Consider the following 7,342-nt stretch of genomic DNA (forward strand, 5'->3'; position numbering starts at 1 on the left):
GGGGAAGGAGAGGGTGGGACTCTGCCTTGTCCAGTCAGCCGGAGTTGGAGTCTCCTGCTCCTCTGTGTGACCAGATGAGATCCATCAGACGTGGCTTCCTGGCCATGTCTTCCGGTCACATTTGGTTCATCCATTCGTCTGTGATGGGCATTCGGGTGGTGTCGACCTCTGAGCTGTTCCAGAGAGGGCTGTAGTGAGCGTTTGTGTAGGAGCTTGAGGGGCCCCTTTGAAGATTTTGGATCGATGTGAAAGGGCTTCAAAAAGTTTGGGGGGAAATGGAATGAAAAGATCGTGGGATCTCCCCCACAAACTTTTTGAAGCCCCCTGTTCTGCCCAAGAGTGGCATTGCTGGGTCATCATGATAATTCTATGTTTAACTTTTTGAGAAACCGCCAAGCTGGTACCTCCTAGTCACCCTATTTTCTATTCCTATCAGTAATTCCAGCTTCTCCCCATCCTTGCCAACATTCGTTGTTTCAGTGTTTCTGATTATAGCTATCCTCAAATATACCCTGTGGGGTGGTGGCGTAGTCGGCTCACACACCGCGCTGCTAACCACAAGGTCTGCAGTTTGAACCCATCAAAAGAGGAGGCTGTCGACTCCCATAAAGACTTCTAAAGTCTCAGAACCCTACGGGGCCATCTTACCCTGTCCAACAGGGTCACTACGAGTCAGAATCAACTAGATGGCAATGAGTTTGGTTTGGGTGTTTTGAGTAGGAAGTGGTATCTCATTATGGTTTTTATTTTAATAATGACGAAGTGTGGCAGTTAGATTTTATGTCAATTCGCCCTGTTGAAAGTATAGGGGTAGAGTTTAACATCAGTCAGGCCTCTTTGGGGGTGTGGCCTGATCTATAAGAAAGACAGTGAGGAACTTCTTCCTCTCTCTTGCCCTTGACTTTGCACCTTGCTGGGACTGTGTCTGCCTCCAGGGATAGCCCTATGTGGGCTGCCTTGTCCTGAGAGTTGTCAGTTGTCTGGCCATGTGTTCACCCATCTTAGATCCACGTGATTCTGCTTCCACTGGCCTGTAATTTCCCTGCATCCCGCTTCATCGTCCTGCATCATCGGCCTCAGCCAGGTGAGTCTGCAGAGGGCTCTCTAGCATCGGACTCAAGGACTTGAATGGGTCCAGGCTGGGATGGCGTCCTGATATAAAATTACTCCCTGGTATGAATTCTTTTTTATACATATATGAGTGCCATGGTTTTGTTCCTCTAGATGACCCAGCCAAACACACTAACAAAGGAGCCCTGATGGTGAGATGCTTTGGGCAGCTAACCACAAGGTCAGCAGTTCAAGCCCACCAGCCACTCCATGGGAGAAAGATGAGGCTGTCTGCTTCTGTAAAGATTTACAGTCTTGATTGTGATGATGTATATACAACTCTTTCAAAAAGCAATTTAACTATGTGTATGATCTGTGAATATTGGATCAAGAAATGACCTAACAAAGAAGCCAAACTTGACCAAGGGTCACCATGGGTGAAGAAGGAGGAATTTTTGCTTAGGGGACATTGAGTTTATGTTAATGGTGATGAAATAATTTGGAAAAGGATATCAATAATGGTTGTGCAACACAAAGGTTTCATCAATGACACCGAATTACACATGTAGAAGTTCTTGAATTGGAGATTGTTTTGTTGTGCATATTTTTGCAACAATTTAAAAAATTACACAAATAACAATGAGTACAAAGAAGATGTTTTAGAATGGATGGTAGTGATGACTTACAACTCTTCTGGATATGATTGAACTATTGAATTGCATGATCTGTGGATGAAGTTCCAATAAAAATGTTTAAAAAAAAGAAAAAGCTTTGCAGTCTTGAAACCCTATATGGGACCAGCACTGTGGACTGAATTCTCCTCCGTTGGAGTGGGTTTGGTTTTGGTTCTGGAATGACTGACACGGAATATCTTTCCATGTCTCATTGGCCATTTGTTATCTTCTTTGGAAATGTGGCTGGTCAATCCTTAAGCCAGTTTAAAATTAGATTGCCTTTTTTGTTTCTGTTGAGTGGTAGGAGTTCTTTATAGATTCTATATGCCAGTTTGTGGGTTTTTTAAGATAGTTTAAAAATATTTTTCCCTTTTCTGTAGGTTGTTTATTTTCTTGATAAAAATTTGTGATGCATAAAAAATTTTCATTTTAATGCAATCCAGTTTATATTTTGTTGTTGTGTTGCTTATGCTTTGGGTCTCCAGTGTCAAATAGTAGGTCTTCGGATTTTACCCGAATGTTTTCTTCTAAGAGTTTTATGCCTTCCACTCTTGTAATTAGGCGATTGATCCACTTGAGTTCCTTTTTGAAGAAGGTTTGAGGAAGGGGTCCCGTCTCATTCTTTGGCATGTAAAGATACAATAATCCTCACACTGAGAAGTCTATTCTTTCCCCATTTTCACCCTTGTTGAAAATCAGTTAACCACAAATGTATCAATTCTACTTCAGGACTCTAAATTCTATTCCACTGGTCTATCTGTATAGCCGTATACCAGTGCCACACTATTTTGATGACTATAGCTTTTTAGTAGCTTTTGAAATTGGGAAGTGAGTCCTATTTTGTTCTTCTTTTTCAAGATTGTTTAGGCTCTTTGAGGCCACTTGCAATTTCATATGAATTTGAAGGCTAGTTTTTCCTTTTCTGCAGGGGAGGGTCTTGGCCTTCTGGTAGGGATTCTATTGACTATGTAGATTGATTTGGGTACTAGTGATGTCTTAACACTACAAGCTTTCCATAAACACAGACTCCTTTCCAATTACTTAGATCTTCTTTAATTTCTTTCAGCAATGTTTCATAATTTCAGTGCTGACATCTTCCACCTCCCTAATTGAATTTATTGCTAGGTGTTTCACTCCAGTGACAGAGAAAATAGTGAGGTTGTCAAGCATATCATTTTCAAATGCTGTATCACACTAGGCAAATCTGGTGCAAAAGACCTTGACGTGTTAAAAAGCAAAGATGTCACTTTGAGGACTGAGGTACTTTCAGTTGCCTCGTATGCAGGAGAAAGCTGGCCAACGAATCAGGAAGGATGTAGAAGAATTGATGCATTTGGATTATGGGAATATGGAAAATATCCCAGGCTGCACAAAGAATCCAGCCACAATGCTCCTTTGAAGTGAGGGTGGTGAGCCTCTGTCTCCCATATTTGGGGCAGGTTATCAGGAAAGGCCAAAGCCCGGAGGATACCATGATTGGTAAATTAGAGGGTCCTCAAAAGAGAGGCAGGCCCTCAATGAGAGGGAACGACACCCTGGCTGCAGCAGGTTCCAGGGTAGCAGTGAGTGCGAGGATGGTGCACAGGGCGGCTGTGGGTCAGAGCCGACGTGGCGGGTCCTAGCAGCATCCTCCTCAAGAGCGTTCCTGCGGGTGGAGGTCATGGCTGGGCAGGTTGTGAGAGAAGATTGTGGAGGGCTGGTCCTCTCTAGGTCTCCATTGATGGGATGGTTTCCCAGGAGGGTTTGCTTTGTAACAACCGAGTTGTGCCTTTTGGACTGGGACACTTGTTTGAGTGCTATGTCTTCAGTCTATTTTCTTAAAGGAATCACTCAGGAACGTTAAGTGGGGTGTCACGTGTGGACACCGAGGCTCAGCGGGGTGACTTTGTGTTGACTGACTGACTGAATTCTAAATTCTAGGTCGGCGGTTCTTAACCTTCCTAATGCCGAGACCCTTTAATCCAGTTCCTCATGCGGTGGTGACCCCCCAAACCATAAAATTATTTTCATTGCTACTTCATCACTGTCATTTTGCTACTGTTATGAATCAGGCGACCCCTGTGAAAGGGTTGTTCGACCCCCAAAGGGATCTCGACCCACAGGTTGAGAACCGCTGTCTGGAGGATTAAATCATTGATTTACTCACTTATTCCTGTAGGGCTAACTGGCACTCTGTGACATAGGCAGCATTCATTCTTATCATCACTACCCTTTTCCACAGACACAGCAGTCTCCAAGAGATATTAGTGAATTCTTTTTAAAAAATCATTTTATTGAGGGCTCTTACAGCTCTTAACACAATCCATCCATCCATCCATTGTGTCAAGCACCTATATACCTATGTTGCCATCATCCTTTCCTGTTGCATGCCCTTAGCATTTCCTCCCGGTGTGGTGGGGTCAGATCGGGCACAATTCCCGCACTGTGCCTCCCGTGTTGTCCCCTGTAGCACTATGGGTCAGTGAGGGATCTCGTGTCTCATGGTGGGGCCGGCCTGAGGGTCCTCTCTGTGCATTGGCTGCTCTGAGCAGGAATCTCGTCCTCAGGGCTTGGTGGGCCAGGATGTGCTCCACTCTCTCTCTTTCCCTCTGCATTTGCTCCTGTGTGCTCTGATCAGAAGCGCCCCTCTCCCTGAGCTCTAGCCTCAGTCCTGTCCTCTGAAGTGCGTTCTTCTGGGGGGTACTAATGACGTCTTGCTCATTTTACAGACAAGGAAAATGGAGGCCCAAAGGGTTTGACGTAATTTATCTAAGGTCACAGAACTAGTGCAGGGAAAGCGCCCAGAGTCAAGTTTCAGTGATTCGGAGGCAGGGCACTTAGCAACTGCACTAAAAATACACCAAATTATTACCTAGTCAGCTGTCTCCCTTCCGGTCCACATCTGGTCCACTTCCAGTGGGTGAGATGGGGGTGGTCCTGGACTCCAGAATTCAGTCTACAATTCGCGTGGAAGCTTTGCATGTTTGATAGCACTGAACCCAATAATGGCTCCGACTGTGTTTCAGCACTTGCCAATAATCAACAAACCTTAAGAGCTTAGAACACAGTGCAGGGACCATCGCTGAACAAAAAAGCTTTCTGTACTTTTGTCAGTGGAAGGGCAGCATAATGTGCATGTCCATGCCAAGAAACTTGCGTAATGATTTTCTGCAGCTTTAAAGCCTTGAATCAATTAGGGCCCTTTTAACTGGTGATGAGTAACATACCGTGCGACGTGCGAACGGCTGCTAGTGAGTTCCACCCCCTAGCGTCTCTTCACGTCATGTTGTATCCAGGAGCTGCGAAGGTTCTCCCTTAACAAAGCATGCACTTTCAGTGAAATCGCTGTGCTCTCAGCTACAGAGAAGCGCAGAGAAAAGTTTTGAGAAAATAGATCAAATGATTACCAGTATTTCTGAGTTATGGCTCCCCCACCGCACCCCAACCCCATTCCCAATATATGTAGAATATTTTTAAGCATACAGCATTTTAAATACCAGTTTAGAGTTTTAAAAAAACACCACAACCCACCGCTGTCACATCAATTTGGATGCCCCTAGGGCTTGGGATGCACAATATTTATATCCTCATATCATTGCCAGGATGACAAAGAGAAGTGTGTCACAAAAGATTGGATGAAATGATCTGTGGTTTGTTTTGTGTGTTTTTAATTTTCTTTCCTGTATGTACAGCAATGTGTTTTTTTCCCCCGTCTTCTTTTTTAGAGCATCCCAGTTTTTCTACCCTGAACATTATATCAACTGGGATTCTTGATGAGCAATGACAGCAATTGATCCTGGCTATACCCTGAGCCAAGAAGGGTTTACTGGAAGGATAGTACAGAGTTCCCAGAACTTTTAGGAGCCAGGAAGGCTCAGCAGGAGACCCCAGACCAGGTCAAAGGACAGGAAAGGTGTGGCCAGGAGACTGGGGTGGCGCTCACTCAGGAGTTGGGCTCCCTGCAGCCATCCCTGGTCCTCTGGCTGACTGTTCCTGCATCTTTGTGTCACCCTCTCAAGGTGCAGCGTCCTGGGCAGGATCATGTGATTCACCAATGTCAATCATGTGCAGAGAAGGGCTCTCTGGTTCCTGACTGGCCTTCCCGTAGGCCCACAGGATGGGGAGCCTCCTCAAGAAGGTTGTACTCAAATGGGGAAGTGGGGGGCTGTGGCTCAGGCCCGCTGCACGCAGGCATTATAAACTGTTTTATTGTGAGCACTGATTATCCCAAATCAATCCGCAGAACTGGGCTAATAAAGACACGAACCACCACAAGCAGGCATTGCTTTTACCATAGAAAAACAAAATCCCCATCACCGAAAACCAAATTTCCCTCCCTCCCCCCTGCCCTGTCTCCCACTCTGAATCCCACAGGGGCGATCACAGTGAATGTCACAATTTCACCCCGTGTGGGTTAAGAAGCAGGGCTTCGATTAACAAGCGGCCATCTAGCTGAGAAACAATCAAGCCCGCATAGAGGAAGCACACCAGCCTACCCCGACACGATCGCTGAAGACAAAGCGGGCACATAAGCAAATGCTGTGAAGAAAGCTGATGGTGCCCGGCTGTCAAATGATATAGAATCTGGGGTCCCATAGGCTGGAAGATAAACAAGGGGCCATCTAACTGGGAAACAACAAAGCCCACATGGAAGAAGCACACCAGCCTGTGAGATCACAAGACATAGAAGGGATCAGGGATCAGGCATCAAAAACCAAAAAAAAAATCATAGCATTGTGAATGGGAGTGTGGACTGCGAACCCAGGGCCCATCTGTGGGAATGTGGACATCCCCTTGCAGAAGGGCTGTGGGGAGGAGACAAGCCAGTCGGTGCAGTGGAGCAATGATGAATCATACAATTTTCCTCTACTTCTTGAATGCTTCCTCCCCCCCCCACTATCATAATCCCAATTCTACCTTAAAAATCTGGCTAGACCAAAGGATGTACACTGGTACAGATAGGAACTGGAGACACAGGGAATCCAGGACAGATGAACCCCTCAGGACCAGTGGTGAGAGTGGCGATACCGGGAGGGTGGAGGGAAGGTGAGGGAGAAAGGGGGAATAGATTACAAGGATCTACATATAACCTCCTCCCTGGGGGATGGACAGCAGAGCAGTGGGTGAAGGGAGACGTCGGATGGTGTAGATATGACAAAATAATAATAATTTATAAATTATCAAGAGTTCATGGGGGGAGGGAGAACGGGGAGGAGTTGATACCAAGGGCTCAAGTAGAAAGCAAATGTTTTGAGAATGATGATGGCAACAGATGTACAAATGCGCTTGACACGATGGATGGATGGATGGATTGTGATAAGCGTTGTACGAGCCCCCATCAAAATGATTAAAAAAAAAGAAGCAGGGCTTCCCGGGGAGAACGAACTCAACGTGAGTGAGAGAAGGCCCTCCCACCCGGTCACCCCCATGGACAGCCGCAGCAGGGACAGAGGGCCATAAGGTGGGGCTGCTTTTTCGGGGAGAGAGACTGAGGCCCAAAGTTGTTTTGTAAGAACACCTTTGCCGGCAGGGATGGAATCAGGCTGCTTGAGCGCTGGATACAGAGATCTGAGAGCCAGGAGTAGCTTAATGAGGCTCACTTAGCACTCCAAGTGGGTGGAAGGGGTCAGTGAGGGAGA

Source organism: Echinops telfairi, unplaced genomic scaffold, assembly GCF_000313985.2.
Source record: "Echinops telfairi isolate 266 unplaced genomic scaffold, ASM31398v2 ScPeMD7_7475;HRSCAF=8513, whole genome shotgun sequence".
In the NCBI taxonomy this organism is placed as follows: domain Eukaryota; kingdom Metazoa; phylum Chordata; class Mammalia; order Afrosoricida; family Tenrecidae; genus Echinops; species Echinops telfairi.